The sequence below is a fragment of the Netta rufina genome (genome assembly GCF_964035555.1).
Source record: "Netta rufina genome assembly, chromosome: 13".
Classification (NCBI taxonomy): Eukaryota; Metazoa; Chordata; class Aves; order Anseriformes; family Anatidae; genus Netta; species Netta rufina.
The window spans coordinates 21,373,139-21,392,994 of NC_140136.1; the positions used below are offsets into that span (position 1 = coordinate 21,373,139).

The 19,856-nt window shown below is 36.2% G+C and overlaps 1 pseudogene across 1 annotated transcript in view; it reads right to left on the bottom strand.

Annotated features, from left to right (window-relative positions):
• Positions 1 to 19,856, bottom strand: part of LOC311214336 (neural-cadherin-like) — a 64,011-nt pseudogene that overhangs the window by 11,778 nt on the left and 32,377 nt on the right. The window contains exons 11-27 of the transcript in view: positions 19,569 to 19,728; positions 18,819 to 18,986; positions 18,001 to 18,250; positions 17,774 to 17,901; positions 17,180 to 17,366; positions 16,324 to 16,466; positions 14,009 to 14,283; positions 12,266 to 13,677; positions 10,408 to 10,501; positions 8,894 to 9,078; positions 8,465 to 8,694; positions 5,067 to 5,344; positions 4,055 to 4,285; positions 3,189 to 3,306; positions 2,443 to 2,570; positions 1,357 to 1,477; positions 584 to 768 (exon numbers count right to left, since the gene is read on the bottom strand). The product of the transcript in view is annotated as a neural-cadherin-like (transcript). The remainder of the gene's footprint in view (positions 1 to 583; positions 769 to 1,356; positions 1,478 to 2,442; positions 2,571 to 3,188; positions 3,307 to 4,054; positions 4,286 to 5,066; positions 5,345 to 8,464; positions 8,695 to 8,893; positions 9,079 to 10,407; positions 10,502 to 12,265; positions 13,678 to 14,008; positions 14,284 to 16,323; positions 16,467 to 17,179; positions 17,367 to 17,773; positions 17,902 to 18,000; positions 18,251 to 18,818; positions 18,987 to 19,568; positions 19,729 to 19,856) is intronic.

Here is a 19,856-nt window from a genome sequence, read left to right on the forward strand (position 1 = left end):
CCTGGCTTCTCCAGGAATGGAGAACTCTACCATTTCATAGTCACTCTGCCCAAGGCAGTTTCCAATCACCACATCTCCCACCAGTCCTTCTCTGTGAAGAGAAGGTCTAGTGGGTCACCTCGCCTTGTAGGCTCACTAACCAGCTGCGTCAGGAAGCTATCTTCCACACTCTCCAGAAACCTCCTAGACTGCTTTCTCTGGGCTGTGTTGTGCTTCCAGGATATGTCTGGGAAATTGAAGAACAAGCGCTGACGATTTCACAACTTCTGCAAGCTGCCTCTAGAATTCCTCATCCGTCTCCTCATCTGGTTCAGCAGTCTATAACAGACCCCCATCAGGATGCTTGCCTTGTTGGACTTCCAGCTGATCCTAACCCATAGGGACTCAAAGTAAGCTTTACAAAAAATTGTTAAAAATGGACAGCAACTACACTGAAACATGGCTTTACACAATTCAAACATCAGAAACCAACTCAGCAAGCATTACTTGTAAACATTTCAAGTTCTCTGCCTTGTAAAATGACCGAGCATTTCTGCATTGTAAAATGAAATGTAATTTTTATATCAGAAAAAACAGACTTCACCTTTATCACATCGATAGCCATAGTAACCAGGCAAACAGTGACAAGCAAATGAGCCCCAGGCACTCTCCAAGGCACTTCCCATGAACACCACAGGAAGACGACCCCATGGTCTCACAGCTCCCATCCGTAAGTGTAGAGCCAGGGAAGCTATTCAGGGATTCTGCAGGAGATTGAAGGTCATATACCTTCAAGAGAAAATTGTTTCACACCAAAATATTATTTTAAAAGTACTTACATTTCATTCTTAAACAGAAATAGCTGTACCACATTTGTCTGTTCTTCATTGTTTAAAACACTGTTTGCTTTTTGACAGTGAGATTTTAACTTATTTTTAGTGAAGTCCAATTTCTAAATATTAAACACCAAGACCATATTTTGCTTTGAATAAACTCAACTGACTACAAAAGCAAAAAAACACTAATATTTCCTAACAAAGCAGACAGCTGGTATAAATATACCATTATACTACTGCCATTCAGAAGTTCCCTGAATGGGCAAAGTAGCTTGAAAGACATCTGCATGAAGTAGGGAGATAAACAAAGGTAGAGTTTTTAGCTCACAAAAACACCTGTTTGTGATTAAGAAACATTTTTTCCAAGGTAGTTATTCTAATTATGACAGAAAAATCCAGAATTTCCTTGCATTTTACACTGATGCACACAGGCCTTGAGTGGATTAATGGAAGCAGTAATTTCAGGTATAATGAAAATATACTACAATTTTTAAAAATAAATGTTCTCCATTGCTAAAGCAAAACATTACACTTCTCTTACCTGAGTATCCAAGACGAAATTGCGCAAACAACCAGTAAAGTGTTTGTGTAGCAATTGTAGGTAGGAATATAACGATTCTTTTACACCATCCAGCTGAAGAACATGGTTCACATTCAAATATCTTTTAAAATGATACTCATAACAAAAATAAATGTGAATTTACCTTCAAACACAGGCATTACATAATAATACAGATAAACATCTAGAGTGCATTTCCAGTGAACAGAGGCTCTCTACAATAACAGAACTTTATCTGCTTCTTCCTCTGAAATACAATCAGTCAGTGAACAGAAACTCTGGCCCTTTAAAATTAGGGGTAATGTATTTTTCAAACATGACAGTGAAGTCTACTGGGAATTTAACCGTGGGATACTTTATTACAATTCATCTGTGTTCAAGTCAGGAAAAGCTGTAATACCCTAGAATCCATGTTCTCCTTTAACTGCCGTGTGTGCACATTCATCCTATTCTAAAGCAATACTAAAAAGAAGATGGTTTTGCATATGACAGAGGCCAGAAACCTGAAAGTTGGCTCAACTTGGTCTTAAAGGTACCATACACATGCTTATGCTCTGCAATTTCTTCCAATTACCCCTGTGAGCCAAAAAATTCCATTTATTTCAGTCCTCAGAGAGCTGCTTTTTCCCTAAGGTAGCAGCTCAATTTCCATTTTTGGTTTTCATTTGTTCTTACAGTTTTCACTTTTTTGTGTGCACCTTTCATGAACAGGAGCATTACGTGCATCTGCTGACATGGCAGATTTCAATTAATCTCAATTCTAATCAGTATACTTCCTGGGACTATCTATTCCATGCTCAAGTATTTTTATTAGTACAAAGTTTTCCCAATAACCTGAATACCCCTCACTGTAACTTAGAGCTCTGTAACTTGACCCATGTGTCCAACATGCTGGTTGTTTCTCCCAGTTTGGTGTTATCACCAAGGGCAGTAAGGATTGAATTACACTGGATCCAAACACTTGCAGAATGCAACTGAATGTTCCCTTCTGCTTTGAATGTAGTACTTGCTTTGTATGTTCAAAGGCCTTAGACTAAACTGACTTTCAGTGAATCTCCAGAAACATACCTTGCCCTTTGTGGAACATACCCAAAGACTTCACAATTTGTATAATCTTCAGTAGACAACCATTTGCCTACTCCTTCTGTCTCTGAAACAACAGCCGTACTGCAATGATTCAAAGTGAATCGAACATCCTACACCAAAACATATCGTTACTGAATGAGGAATTACTGTAAGTTTCAATAAGCGTGTGATATCGAATTCTCATCTTTTTTTTTTTTTTTCAGAGCATCATCCAAAAAGTATTGTGGTTTCTTTTTCCATGTTTTCCTCCTCACAATAAACACTAAAGCCAAAATGGAACCATTCAACAGAAAAGGCATTTACCTTTCCATTCAATTTATACCTCTGAGTAGTTTAACCACTTTTACAAAATATGTAACTGCATTTGCAAGTAAGTAATATCTGTTTTTTGTGCATAGGTAATGGATCTCAGTGTTCTTCAAATAATACCTGAGTGCACAAATTACAATTAAGCCTTTATGCACATTACACATGTGCTAGAGCTTACAAAAAAAAAAAAAAAAAAAAAAAAAGATTTCTCTGATCCCAGAAGAAGATTACAACATAGGTAGATTTGGAATAGACAATGCTGTCTTTCCAAAATTTGTATTACTCATCAAATCTACAAGTACAGTTAGAATAATACATATAATTATCCAGTCTCTTTTTTCTACCATCCTGTTGCTACATAGGCAAATGCTATTGGAAATAACCAATATTCTGAGGCAGAATAAAACCAAATAACTGACCTGACCACTGGTTCTCACTTCCAGCTGATGCCATTTTTTGTCTGTTACATTCAGGTGACTTGGAAACTGCAGTATCACAGAACCTGAGCCATGGCTCATCTTCAGCACAGGAATGCCACTGGTGGGTTGTAATGCCACATACACACACACAAAAAAAAAAAAAAAAAAAAAAACAGAAATTAAAAAATTAAATCTAGCAACAAGTATCTTTCCATTTTGGGTATTTTAGCACATTTAATGAATGTACTTATTTAATGCTCATTGCCAGTGCCATGAAGTGGGGTTCAGCATAGAAGGTTCAGTACAGAAATAACTAGAATTGTATTCTATGACTTGTATTATGCAGAAATACTAATTTAATATAGTATGTATTTTTATACTTTAGATTGTGGCACTTCTTCGTCAAAAGTAAAACACTGGAACTTATTCCTGGTAATCGATCTATATTTTTTTAATGCTCAAAATGCCCTGAGATGGGAAGAAGTTTAAGTGCATTTCCTTTCTCACTAAACTAGATGAGAATGACACGTGACTAAGACTGCATTAATCATGTAATATCTATCTTCAAACTACCTAAATTCCTTTTATAGTACTAGAGTTTTCCTGGGGGAGATTTTCTCTTTAATATACAAATCTGTCTGTTTTATTTTCCCCTGATTTCTACAACTCTGCAATGGACCAAAGCCGTAGCTGCAGGCTACAAAATACATTACATCAAAAAAGAAATACCTATTAGAGAATGTTTCAAACTATTTTCCAACATTTTCAACCCTGAAAATAAATTATCTCGTGAGATGGAAGGATAGAACTCATTGACTGCTACATTGTTCACAACCCATGCATTCCCAGAAGATGTTTTTTTCCACACACTTGCTGAAGTACCTATTGCAATGAAGTTTTCTGTACTCCCATGTTCTGGATTTGATAAAGGACCACTGTATAATAGAAGTCCATCTGGAACTGCAGTAATAAACTCTAGAGAAAGTGAGCTTTAGAAACAAGGCCTGATGGGATGAAACCATGCATAACCATTTCCATGGAAACTGTGCTTAGTCTGCTGGCAGTCTGGTCCATGAAACGAAGCAGGGCAAAGACATCTGAAAGAGCATTAACAAAAAAACTGTTAGAATTCCCAAATGTTCAACTTTTTTGTGGGGTTCTATATGTAACAAATGTAGCACTTGCCATGCTCACAAGCAGAAGTGAAACAAGGATTTTAAGTATCTCAGGTATAGTGGTGCTCAGCAATTATTAAAATACTTTATGAGTACAAAGCATTTTTATCCACCATATTATCTCTATCCAGAAAGTATTTCTGAGTTTGTGACTTAAAGAATAATGAATTATTTCACTAGGTAAGTGACATGAAACATCAAACATCAATTGGCCAGTTTATTGCAGCAAAAACTCTGGGAGGTAAATTCCTAGCTCGAGTGAACAGTTTAATTTCACCAAAGGAATACTGGTACATGCCAGATGCTATAGTAAAGCAAGTTTACTATCTAATATTTTCTAAAGTCCTTACTGCCCATTCTTCAAACTACATTTTATTCCCCTCCACCCTGCTGCTATTTAACTCCTACTGAATTAAGTGGTCTTATAATGAGAGATGTTCATAAGGCCACTGTTTTTTCCCAGGGTTTTAATTCTTACACACACATAGTATTTCCATTGATTTCCAGACTAAAATGGCGTTACCGGGCCACTGGTAAAGGCACCATTGTCATTAAGTTTACACTCCAGTATACTTGTAGGTTCTTTGTTTTTCCTTCAGTCAGCATTGCACTCATTATATTTAAAAAGATACAGGTCTAGAAAAACATTAGACATTTTAAAAACAAAAGGAAAAAAGTTAAGGTGCAATCCCAGTTTCCTTACCTGTAACCATTCAAAGTGTCAATACACATTCCGCCATTGAGACAAGGGCTTCGAGAGTAGGAAGAACAAGACTGATGAACTCAGTCCCTAGCTGAGCAAGTGCAGACTGCGCTGACGGTGGTTGTTACAGAGGCAAATGAGACACTTCCAGTATCTATCACTGTGGGGACATCGCTCACACTGAGGTAGTTCATACAACCATTGCCCTCACTACAATTTGCACTCCTACATTCATTTACATCCATCTGTGAAATACTTGCTTGTAAAGCTGACTGGACCTAAGAGAAAACACAGTTTAACAAATTACCATTCTGTTCTTAATGAATGTTTTTATGTACTGCTTCATTTCTAAAAAAAAATCTAAGTTACTGTAAAGTTAATGGAATGCTTTAGTTTTCTGATCATTAGTAACATCTCTGACTATACAAGCAAAGTGATTTCATAAATACAGGAATTATTTTAAAAAATTCATAGTAGCAATATTTCCTGAAAACTTAAATCCTTGATACAACTGATATTGAATGTGTTAAATTGGTACCGGACTACCAACATTTTTGCTGAGGACCAAAGCTGTGTGGTCTATGTCACACTTCTTGCACTCTGACAGCACCATAATTCATACCCAGTGTTTCTTAAGTAACCTTTCCCATAAGGATGCAAGCACTGGAAAATGCAGTGCTGAGCTGCATTTAATAATAACATCCACAGAAAGTGACTTGACAGGTTTGTGGCAATTTGAATTCAGCCTATTCATTCAAGTCCTTTAAGCTTCCTTTTCATGTCAACTGTCTCAAACAAAACACAATCAACCTAGTGTATGGGATATTATGTTCTATTCAACGTTAATCTTTGCTATTTCATTATTTTTATCATGAATTGGGCTTGCATCTGAAGGTCCAAATAAAGCAAAGAGCCTCACTGTATATGTGTGTACACACACATATATATACACTATATATACTACATATATATAGTTTTTGTAACACAGCAATAGTGTTCTTGCAGTTTGCAACTCCTAATCCAAAGAGGAAAAACAAACAAACAAAACTATAATAAGGCACAAGGGAAGTTAGTTGTTCACAATAACCCTGAGGAAAATAACAGAGCTGTGACTATTTCACACCTCTTGTAATTCAGCCAGTAGCCTATGCACAGGACTACAGTATCACCACATTTGTTCCCTAGTATAACACGTTTGTTCCTTTCACTTGTCTTGGGATTTTGCACAGGTGCCTATAAAGCTTCAAAATTTGATTTGTATTCAAAGATTCAAATACACTGAATGACATGCATATAGTGCCCAAACCTGAATACAAGAGGCCTCACTATGGTCTAGTCATGGGCAAGGGCGACATACAAATGTAGAACTAACAAAATGAGATCAGACCTTTCTTTGTACATTTAACAAGTATTTTTTTAAACTATAAAATGCATGACAAATATTTTAAAAGTAAGTTTTTAAAAGACCAAAACAAATGCATAACTACTAAAGATCTTTTTTTAAATTTTATTTGTACTGTCACGCCAATTTACCACTCTAAGAACTCTGACCTTTATCATCAATTGTCAATATACCCTCAAATATCATAACATATGGAAAACCATGTCCCCAAAGGCATAAAATATACTTTATAATGACATGATGCATCCTGTCAGCACTTTTTGGTGTCTGCTGCCCACAACAATCACCATTAGCAGGAAGTAAACAAACAGCTATGCAGTACAGTCACAAAAAAGCAGCATATATAAACAACATTAGCTCATTTGCACTGTTATGGAGGATTATTTTTGCCGCTAAAAATAGTTGTAGTAAAGCTGTACCACAAGGAAGTAATGCAAGCATATTATTTATTTAGCAATTCAATGAATAATTCCAGTTCTAATTACTTATTTTCTCTATTTATATATAAAAACTATTGCAGAAATTGTTCAGTTATGATTGGTTTTCAGTAGACTACCGGTGATTACTCACTAGAGCTATTAATTAAATATTGAAAGGTGATATATAATCGATACAAGCTTGACTTTTTCATTAAAATATGTGAAGCAATCCCTTCTTACCACTTTCATGAATTCACCTGCCATATCTTATGGCATAGAATATTTGAAATCTATGCAATTTTCCATAGTATTATTGCAGTAACTCTATAAATAAGCAAAAGAAGAAGTCATTTCATGAAGAACCTTCATGAATAGAATTTGCCTCTGTGTATTTCCAGCTTGGTCATTGTGTAGATTCTCACAATCCACACTATTTAAGATATTATAAGATGTGGGCATGTGGTAAGAAAGATACTTTTTGGTTCCAAGAATCATGGTATTTACACAAATGAAAAGTGCTGTTTTCTCTTCAGGAAAAATCCAGCATAAATGCCATGTATTAAATTTAAATATGCTCCTGTAGCCGCACGTAAAATGTCAAGAAGTGCCATCTTGTCCAGAGCAAGTTACTGCCAGTCAACTGAGCAGCAGCATCTTGCCTTTGTGCACAGCAGCAGCTTTTTGCCTACTCAATAGCATCTGCAGGACTTCAGCAAAGACAAAATCTGGAAGGCTGCTGAAAATAGAAGAGTGGAACCAGTACAGACTGCATATGGGTAGCTGATTTAAAGGGCATGCAGAATGTGGTAAAATAGTACAAGAGTTAAGTGTCATCAGGAAGGGAAGGAAAACATCTGATTTCAAAAACTCTTTTACCCCTATCATAGAAAAAAAAAAAAAAAAAAAAAAAAGGAGGGGGGGTGTCACATTGTATTTAAGAATTAACCTTTGGTGAGTTAAAAAAAATGGTAAAATTGGTTGTATACATCTCACTTTAACTGTTCTTCTAACCTGCATATTCCTTCCAGCAGGATTATTTCTATGGACTATCATCTCTTTGTATAGCAGAATTTCAGTTTGGGTGACATCAAGCCTGTGGTAAGTGTCTAACCACAAGCACATGATTTGGTATTTCCATCAGCATCTAAAATGTCCGAAGAGCTGTCAATTTCAACACATTATCTGTATTACAGTACCACTTTGTCTTTTATGGATGCTTCTAATATCATACTCAAAAGTCTGATAGATTATACAATGAGACACTGACTAAAGAAGACACAGGCAACTGTATTATGATTAGGAATGGAGGGACATCTTTCTGTGACTACAAGTAATTGTATCTATTGAAACTAAAATGAGTACAACTGTATGATAACAAAATGTATGGGATTAAGGAGAATGAAGACAACTTGAATTTAGCCATTGTTTGACAATTTTTTTGTCCTGAGTGAAGCAATACCTATCTGTAGGTCTTGCATATTCTTCCACTGAGGTTTGTGTGAGGTCTGGGATACATAACTTGCATCTATGTCATTTACCCAAATACTAAGTCTGCAGAACAGCCCTAGAGAACATACCTCATTTTTAAATGCTGCCATCTCAGCATGCAGTTTCTCAGGTCTGTAATACGCTGAGCCATCAAAGACCGCAAATCTTACATCTGCCTGTTTTCCATCAATGTTCATCAGACTGAAGACAATGATATCACTAAGCTGAACTGATAACATGTTTGCTAGTAATTCCTTGAACTTGACATACCTGTTTTTGCCGTGTTTATTTCTCTGTATGAACTCCTCTGCTGTGACATCTGAGTTTGGGATTCAAAAATAAACATGAAATAGTTAATTTCTCAACTGATTTCTTATTTAGCAATATGAAAACATACTGGAAAGTGCATCTGCCCCATAATGACATCTAAATCAAAATCATAAAATAATACCTACATCATGTAATCATTCAAATATACAAGCAGCTGATCTAAACTCTCAGTAGGTACTAAAACTAACCTGATAGACGCACAGTGGCTAAGTTTTGTATGTCTTCATCTTCCAACTCTTTGACATGGATTTGTACTGTAGACATAACATCAGGCCAAACTCCATCAGAAACTATAACTTTTAAACTGCGTATTCCTTCAGGAGCATTATCCACCATCATCAAAGAACCAGTCCTCTGATTTAATCTGAAAAATCTAGACATATACTTTCAATTAGGGAAACTTAATAAACCGAAACTGAGAACTTACATTAACATAACTCAAAAAGCCGTAAATGTTGCTATGAAGGTTACAGGATTAAAACTTACAGCAATCCATGAACAACCTCAACAAAGCACCAAAAATTATTTAGCTGAGAAGTGATGGTTTTCAGAGCTTATAAATAGATGTTTCTTCCACTCCCAAACCCCTATGTCTTCCCAATCCTGAATAAAAACAACCAGTCTGCAGGAGACAGTGTAACCAGGGGGTTCAACATAGCCATCATGTACAGGTCTATACAAATACAGAAAGTGACAAAAACACACAAATTCCTGATTCCCGTTTATCAGTTTGGAATAGGGTAAAGTCTGTATGAAATTTCTGATTTCATTTTTATGTGCCACCTCAAAGGGACAATAAGCAGTAATTATGGAAATATTCCATGAACACAACTGTGGAACAGTAACCTCCTAAAATGTAAACAGGCCTACTTATGATATGGACAAATACTATGTTAGTAGGAACTAAGGATCTAATTCGATACATGAATTTGCAGAAATAACTCCACTAAGTTAAAAGTTATGGCTTTCCCTTGCAATTCTAAATGTATTCATCAACAAAGATCATCAAATTAACTTCCACTTCTGATGAAATTATTATATTCTGCCCTTTTGAATTTGTGATTTGTATTGCATCAACTTTAACAGTTAGGGGGAGGCATTAAAAACTCTGCTTATTGTTAAATTGGGTCTTACAGACCCAATGTTTAAATAAATTAAGGACAAAAAATAAACATCATGGTATGACCCTGCATTGTCTAAAATAAAATAAAACAAAACAAAACAAAACAAAATTAAAATTAAAAAATAAAATTAAAAATTAAAATTAAAATAATGCATTGAAAGTTCTAGGACTTAGTTACCCAAGTTTAGAATCATAGAATCATAGAATCATAGAATATCCCAAATTGGAAGGGACCATAAGGATCATCAAGTCCAACTCCTGGCACCACACAGGTCTACCCAAAAGTTTAGACTATGTGACTAAGTGCACAGTCCAATCACTTCTTAAATTCAGACAGGCTTGATGCAGTGACTACTTCACTGGGGAGCCTGTTCCAGTATGCAACCACCCTCTCGATGAAGAACCTCGTCCTGATGTCAGCCTGTTTAAAAACAAGAAAAAGCACATGAAAAGGTACATTCCTTCATACACTCAATAATGTTGTCTTGCGTGCATCCTGAACATAGAGAAATATATGGTGAGTAAAATAATTACAGAAGCGTTAAGTATTACTAATTTTGACACAAATACAATCCTCACTTGAGCAGTTTTCCTTCAAAGAGAAATGTTTTATTGTCCCAGTCATCCTGATCTGGTGCAAACACTTCCCCAAGCACTGTTGTTGACCATTTTCCTGTTGAGATAAATTATAATAAATCTGCATTTAATTTTCTGCTTTTTGGTACACTTAATATTCCACAGCATTCATTACATTGTTTATTATTTTCAGATTGCTGCTTGATTTGGTGACGGTTATGATCCAAGATTCTTAACATGATTCACAGCTTGCCATCTGATTTCTGTCAGTTCTGGGAAAGTGAGTACACTGTGGATGGCATAGTAAGGCATAGAAGTCAAAACTGATCCAAAACAACACAAAGATGAATGCAACTCTATGTAAAATTCTCTGAACAAAAATAAATAAATAAATCACTGTATCAGGAGTTAAACCAATTGCTACTCTGCTATTTCAGACAGCACCTGCTGGAACCCAGCAACAAAGGGAAAACATCCTGTGGACTGCAGCTGGGAGAGAAGGACGTGGCCAGGAAATGGGCAAGAAGCCACTAAGCTGTGCCAGTTCTTGGCCCTTTTTTCAGGCCTCTGTGGACCATCACAAAAGTGGAACATCCACTAAAAATAGCGAAATAGTTCTAAAATAGCAAAAGGAGCATCCTATAGGGAACTACTCCAGGGAAGGAGACCTTAGAACAATACAGCAACATATGAAATTCTCAAGGTTCATATGTGGAGCCAAACCACCCTAGAAAATTCATTCTCTCACTTCTATGGTAGGATCTCATCACATCTTTTTCTAATTCAGGTGTTCTGAATTCAGCAAAAAATAACTCAATGAAAAAATATCTTCTGTAGATTAATATAACACTTGTCTGAAATTCTACCACTGCAATGATAACTGAGAATAGCCAAGTTTATCTGGAACAGAGTATCTGGGAAGAGGCTTAACAAACCGTACTTATAAAGGCCACCAAGGCTTTATTTACAGTCAAATTTTACACAGATAATTTCAGGAAACAAACAGTAATAGAAATTCAAGACAAATGTTAGAAAATATTATTCAACTGCTTACACATTGCTAAACCACTCCGATGAGAAAACGTTAAGAGTTCACTTAATGGACGCATTTGCTCTGTTCTTTCCCACTACAAGGTGAAACTCTTAGTATTGTGGTTGCTGTCACAGAGCAGATCTCCTGATAGTATTTCTTGAACTAGGTACTGCGCACCACTCAAGAAAACATCCAGAATAGCATCTTTTGTTTGTCAGTCCAAAGGCTCCATGTTCTAGAAAGTAGTTACTTACTGCATCTCAAAGATTATTTTTCACTTTTTTTTTTTTTTTTTTCTAAAAAGGCACTGACCCAGCTTTCTCTCAGATCCTTTCTTGCCAGCTAAAACCTCCCTCCTCCAGATTTATATCTTGCTCATCCACACAGTAGGTGTGGCATCATAGGTCTACAATTTCTGACTCAAATACGAATCTCTGCTATTTCTCAAAATTGCTTCAGTTCCAGCATTCTCATCTCCACATCACTCTACGTCAGATACTTTTTGAATCCCGTGTACACATAAAAGTTTTCCTCTGGAGAGGCAAAAATTAATGAATGGAAAACAGATTTTATTGATTTATAAAAATACTGCATTTTCTGTACATGCAATATGTATTTGTTCATAGCTAACAGTCTTTTGGTAGATTATCTTTACACATCAGGGTTTGAACTTTGGAACTTATACTCTACTCTGATTTATTTTGTAGTTTACAGAATTGGAGCTTTAGTTTAAAAATACGTAAGCCATTAAAAAATAGAATTTAGAACTGTTAGAACCGTAAAATTGTTATATCAATATACCTGATGTAATATCCAGACATTACTTACCATTGTTATTGTACACATAAATCTGGCCACAAGGAAATCTATGGCAGTTGTCATTTTCATCACCAATTGTTATAGTTAGGGTGTTTGCAGAGCTAATAGCTGGAATCCCACTATCTGCTATAGCTATTGGCAGATGAAAAACCTTGTGCTTTTCTCTGTCAAAGGACCTCAAAGCAGTTACGGTTGCCATGTTATTTCTGTTGTCAGGAAGAGAAAAATCCAAAGAATTCTGGTAATCTGGTGGCAGTGAAAATGTAAAAGGTGGCCCATTTTCCTCACTGTCTGGATCAAATGCATGAAGCAGCTTTGAGGTATGGTTCATATGCACTATTTCAGGCCTCAACGCATTTTCCCAAACTACAGGCAGGTATGGTACCTCAAACTTTGATCCATTGTCATTAACATCAAGCAAGTTAATCAAAACTGTAACACTTCCAGTTTGGGTGGGCATCCCTTGATCTGAAGCTTGCACAATTAAACTGTATTTCTGCATGACCTCACGATCTAGTTTATTTGCCACAATCATGTGACCATGTTTGTCAACTGCAAACAATCTCGTAGGATCTGAATTTGACTTTATAGAATATATAATGATCCCATTCAAACCAGAATCTTTGTCTGTAGCTCTCACTGTCATTACTGTAGTACCTATAGGCTTATTTTCAAAAAAAGGTTTTGTCTGAATAAATTGAAAAGGGAAGACTGGGCTGTGGTCATTTGAGTTTTCAACTTCAATCAGGCAAACAGCAGTACCAGAAAAATCAAGATCTTCCACTTTAATAATAAGATTAAACTGCCTTTCATGTGCTTTCTCAAAATCCTTTTTTTTTTCAGTCGGATAGTGGCACATTGCCATTCTTTGTCACTCTTAATAAAAAACTTCTGATCCAGGTCTCCCCCGATGATACTGAATGTTAAGCAAGCATTTTCCCCAGCATCTGCATCTACTGCAGACACTTGCAGAACTTCTGAGTCGATGGCACTGTTTTCAGGAATTGTTGCCTGCCACAACTTTTTTGTGAATCTAGGTACATGGTCATTGACATCTGCAATCCAGATAGTGGCAGTGCCAGTTCCTGTTAGCCCTCCCCATCTCTTGCTTCAACAGTAAGAAAGTAATTTGCAGTCCTTTCTCTATCAAGCACTCCCCCCACTACATGGATTGTACCAGTATTGGGATTGATACTAAACATGTCAGTACCAAACTCATTTTTTACATTCCCTGTAATTCTGTAAGTCAGAACAGCATTAAGACCTACATTTGGATCATCTCGGTCAACTGCATTCATTTCCATGACTAATGTATCTGCAGGAGAATTTTCAAAGGCACTTCCATTGCAATCATCAGGCATGCACATGAAGAAAGGTGTGTTGTCATTTATATCCCACACATTAATAATCACATCAGGAATACATTATATTACTACAATCATCTTTTATATTTTTTCTATTTATAGAATTAATTTAACTATACTATTCTGATAGCTACTTTAAAATATTAATGATCTGCATTTTAGGATCACAAATGATCTATTCTGCTTATCCTGCTTAATATCTTCACAATTATGCTTCCTTAAAAGTCAATTTCTCTTCTTCAACTGACAAAAATACTCAGTAAAATTAAATTACAATAATATATCTGTGCTGGATTATTATTCATGTAATTTTACCAGAGTAATCTGTGCTCTTTCATTAAAATATTATAATCTCTGAATGTGCACGAAAATATACTACCTAAAGTACAAAGACTGGTAACCCATCCAGTTCCTCAATTATACTTCCATAGTATTCATTGATAGAGAAAACTGGAGACTCATCATTTTTACTCATGACATTGATGATGGTAACTGCATAATCTTCCCATTTCCCATCAGAAGCCAACAAGTGTATCTCATGTATTTTTGTTTCTTCATAATCCAGTGGCTGGGCAACAAAAATAGTTCCTGTTTCTGCTTCTGTATCAAGCTCTCCTCCTGTGCTTCCAGCAGTGATCTGATAACGTAATTTAGCATTTGTTCCTGTCAATTACCAACAGTGTCAGAAAACACACAATTTCTTAAGTACACAAAAACATGGGATGTTAAGATGAAGTACAAATCATAACTGATTTTTGATATTATGGTTTGTTAGTCTGTTAAAATCTGCAGCTATGTTAGATTACTGATCAGTATTTTCAATTTTGCTATGCCCAGTTACAGCTTGTGTCTAGTTATGAAATGTACCTTTGCAATTGTTGAGGGATTTTTTCAAACAGCAAAAATCCCATGGCTTGCTGTAGCTGAGCAAACCAAGCTACCAGGGCAACTATGAGAAGTTCCCATGACAGTGTTCCCACATGACCCAACTGAGGAATTCAGAAAAATATTGTTACCAGTAGTTGGCTTCAAGGACAAGGTCTACGTGACTGCTAATCACAAGGGGGTTGTTTTCTTGCAGGTGGGGTTGTTTTCTTGTAGTTGTTTGTCTGAGTGCTTTTGACCAATAATCTTGTGTGAGACACTATCCGCCCCTATTAAGTTCACTATAAAAGTTAGGCTATTTGGGCAATAAAATGGAGCGTGATCTGACTCTACTGATGTCTGTCATGCTTTCGGCTGTGCTTCCTGCAACATGCAATGAAGTATTAATTTTGCTTTTACTTATGATCCTTTCAATTCACTTAGTAATCAGTATGAATGGCCAAGACTATGGTATCAAAAAGACAAATTGGTATTTGCTAACACCCAGCATGTAAGAATCACAGAATCACAGAATTTCTAGGTTGGAAGAGACCTCAAGATCATCTAGTCCAACATCTGACCTAACGCTAACAATCCCCACTAAACCATATCCCTAAGCTCTACATCTAAACGTCTTTTAAAGACTTCCAGGGATGGTGACTCCACCACTTCCCTGGGCAGCCTGTTCCAATGCCTAACAACCCTTTCGGTAAAGAAGGAGTTATCATAAAATACTTCATAAAATAGAACCATTCATTTATTTATGCATAGATTTTACCAAAGAGGATAATTATGATCTTCTCCTCTGGCTTAATACTGAACAGAAGTTCACAAAAATTCAGACGCAATCCCAATTTGCCAATGGTTTCAGACCAAGTAAAGATATAGAGCCTTTCATTCTGAAAGCTCTACCTTGAAGTTACCATTCTTCTCTCCTTCTTTCATAGCTATACCTTTAATCATTTACATTATTAAGAAGACAGAAATGAAGGGTGGTATTTCTGTAATATCAGAACCCTGATCCAACATTATAGAGTATATTTGCAGGCAGCGTAAGTAATAAACTAAGAGTTCCTGGTGCAAGTAAAACCTTCAGTAGAGCTTAGCCACAACTGCCTCAATCTCCTTGAATGGAGGAGGCATTAAATGTATTCAGGATGTACTTGCACATTACAGATGTGCTGACAGAAAAACCCTCTGGGACCTGTGCAACAACACATATGGTTTCACCATATAGCAAAGTCAAATTAGTAGTGCACAATGGACAAAAGAGGGAAGCCTGCACTTTCCCCTCTCTAATTTATGAGCACTGGCTATGTACTTGTTTATACATGACTTACTGCTGAATTCCTGACTGATCTGTAAATCAACATGGCTAAGACTCAACATATGTCCTTAGAAAGTCTCATTTCCAATATGACAGCAGGTGCCAAAAAAATAAAGAATCTTACAACTGCACAGTCTGGAGACAAAGTAAACAAATCTCACTGAATATAAGTCTGATATATTCTAGTTAACCAGGACATTTTTATTGGTGCTTATTTGGGGGAGAGAAAAAAAAAAAAGATATGATCTAAAATAAATTTGTATTTGCTGGCACATAAATTATTTCTCAACATCCCACATTGCTTCATGTAAGTCCTTTCACTTATGTGTCACAGCTTCATTATCAACTAACATTCATGCGTGAATGCACAATCAGTTCACACTTAAAGAAGTTTTAAAATCTAGAGACAAGAAGACATTTTCCTTCCTAACCCCAACAAAAATATGTCTTGGGGTGTTGAAATTAACTCATTAATATTTTAAACATAGGTATGTGGAATTCCACTACTTTACCTTCGTCTTCATACTTAGCACTGACTGTAATGATAGGTGAGACCACGTCCTGATCTTCATCCACATTTACCTCATAGACATGCTGAGAGAAGACAGGCTTGTTATCATTCACACCGTGATAAAAATGCATACATAGGCCGTGTCTAGAGACAAGAAACGAGATTAAAATACTCATCTGTGCCACTGGTGTCAGCTACAATTCCTTAAACTGTCTAGCTGCACATTAAATGAAGACGAATATGAAGACAATACAGGAACAAACCCTTAGGGTTGTGGACAATATATATACCAACATTACTCTGAAGCATCTGGATATCAAACAAATGTCACATCCAATTTGTTTAAGTAGATAGTATGTGAATACTTGATGCCTAATATGGCAATAGTATAGTTTTAAGTCATAACTTTTTGTCCTGAAACCACAAAAGCCAAACTTTTTTATTTAAGCACAACTGTCAATTGAGAATAGGATTTTCTGTCTTGAACATTCATACTTCATAATTACTCTTGAATTAATACAGTAGCATATGTAGTGCTTTGAGAAACTCCTCCACTACCTAAACAAGGTCTGTATTCTATGGATAATGGGTACATCTTTGCCAGGTAGGAAATGCTCCCTGAACTCTGACTATGACTCTCCAGTTTTCTTTCAATTTCAGAACAAACAGCTTGCCTGATTGTCATAAAAAACATCTCTCTCAGCTCTGACACAACTGTTGTGGACAACAAATTTTTAAACAAACATATACTTTTACAAGTACAATTGAAAAAATACATATATTTTTGATTTCAGAGCTGCTGTTTTCAGATACCAACCCAGGTAAAATCATGCTTGTCACAGATATCTGTTTTTTACCAGAGTTTGGCCTCCCATGTTTTCCAGGTCGAGCTGATTCAGAGCCATCTACTGACTTGACTTCTAAGAGATAGGACCTCTTCTTCTCTCTATCAGATATCGAGGTAGTATATATTGAGCCTGTCTGTGAGTCCAAGCGAAAACATGTGTAGTCTCTGCTACGGTCATGTAACAGCAAATAAATTATCTAAAGAATTAAAAACAAGATGTTAATCTGTACTTTTCTTTCATTAGATACCTCATAACTAAAGTAGTACTTAAAGAGAAGAACAGTGTCGTGGTTGAGAATTTGACGAGATCCAAGAAAACTAGGTAAAAATGCAAGTTTGATCAGTCTCTAGTTTTAAGTCATTTAACTTCCTTCTACTTCGCCCATCTGTAAATATTTCTTCTTGTTTTCTATCTCATACCTACCAGTTTTAGTTGCATTCTTCAAGTGACAGGGCAGAGAAACCTGTAATTAACTACTTTATTTCACCTCATGTCTTCCTAGTAGCCATCCCTTTTCTATGCTGAAGACTCCTAGTCTATCTAGTCATTATTTACACAGAAGGTATTCCATTGTACAGAAGATGTAGGTACACACTTGCTTACCTCACCATTCTGACCAAGGTCAAGGTCGGTGGCAGAGACCTTAATGACAAATGTCCCAACATCAGTTCCCTCCGCCACTGAGGATTCATAAACAGATGAAGTGAAGAATGGGACATTGTCATTGACATCTAAAACATCAGAACAAGCACATAAACAAGTATAAAACAGAAATAATAAGAATAAAAAATATGCACTATGGTTATATGCTCACTGAACAGCTTACACACCCGTTACATTAATACAGACCATAGTGAATGCTGCCAAGGGAACTGCAGCAACATTCTGTGCTCAAACTCTCAGCAGAAAGCTCTTTGTAGTTTCATAATCCAATGGCTCAGCTACCAGGATTGAAGCAGAACCATCACCTCTGTTTGGAGTCAAGTAGAAATGAACTGGCATGTTGGTTTCCAGAACAAGTCCCTCTTCTAGGTTATAAGTTATGTGGGGATCACCAAGGGGAGAAGTTGCTTTGATTGTCTGTACAGTTCAAAGAGTTTGTGTAATTAACAGGTTTCTAAGTAGAGCAACATTTCCAAAAGTTTCAGTGTACCAACTCTCTCAGATCTCCATCTCTCAACTGAAAACAGTAGGACAAGTATTTCTGGCTATCAAATTGTAACCCTACTCGATACATCCCCAAGCCACAAACAGCTGTAGCCAAAGTTTAACAGTTACTACAGGATTGGTTACTCACTGTTTTACTCTACAAACATTTATTTTGGAATTACTTTGTAAAGCTGTTCTGTTTACTTGTTCTGAGCCAAACCAATCAAGTCCAAGTATTTTAAATCTAATAATTACCACAGGTAAGATGGCAGCATTCAAAAAATTTGAATATCCAAGTGGGAAGGAAATTAAATAGTGGTTGCACTCACATAAATTAAAGCAAAAAATGCTGGTTATTGTTAGCATTTTTGAAATAAAACTAATATCAAATCACTGGCCACTGCAATACACAAAATTATACAGCTCACTATATTTAAGCAAATAAGCATATTCAGATATTCTAGAGCCTCAAAAATAATCAAGTCTGTGCTAAACTTACCAAAATTGACGTATTCTGTGTAGTATTCTCTGGAATAACAACTTCATAGCTGTCCCTTTCCCACTGTGGAGGTTGGCTTTTTGCACTTGTAATAGTTACCACAAGTTCAACTTTACTGCTCCTATTACCTCCATCTGTAGCAATAATCTCGTGAATTATAAATGAAGAGCAAAAGAGTGCTCATTACAGAGGGTTTTGATCAGGGCTCAGATGAGTTTTTTAGCAAAATAATGAAAACATGAGTTAAAGGCATACTTAAGAAAATCTGCATGAAAGGAAAACATCCATGAATGGAGAAGACTAAACTCAGAATACGAAGTAGGTGCAAGGTTGCTGAATAATCTGCTCTTTTTCTTTATTAATGATTGCTGGTAAACACTGACATTTGTCTCAAAAAATTAGAAAATTTTATACATCCTAAATTTAAAATAAACTATCAACAACAACAAAATCTTTGTCAAATCCCTAAGTTCTTAAGTTCACCTATCAACCGTTTTTGTTACTAGGTCTGTAGTGTTCTTAGAGTCAATACTTTCAAGCTACTTTCAAGCTGAAAGCAGGGCTTGCTTGCATGCAATTCACAGTCAAGGAGCTCATCAGCTAAAAGCCTGAGACTCAGGTTTAATTTGAACAGAACATACTAATCCTTTAAAATGAAGGGGTAACATGTCAATGAGAACAATGTCATGACTTCCATGCCTCTTATGATATATTGAGATGGCCAGTTCAAAAGGAAAATAAGCACCATACCTGAGATATGGGTTGGTTGACAAACATCCAGCCTGTAGTAGGGTTAATCTGTAAATAATCTGGTTCTTCATTCGCTATGGAGTATTTGAGCCGTAGTCATCATCATGGGCTGCAACTCAAAGAAAGCTGGTCCCAACTATTGTGTGTTCCCTTAGGAAATCTAACGTAAGGGAAGGTTATTTCAAGCTGATCATTAATTCACTAAAGTACCATGAACATCTTACTAAGAAATATGAAGAAATACTAAAGTAAAAATGTATGGAAGATATCACTTTTTCCCCCTTGGAA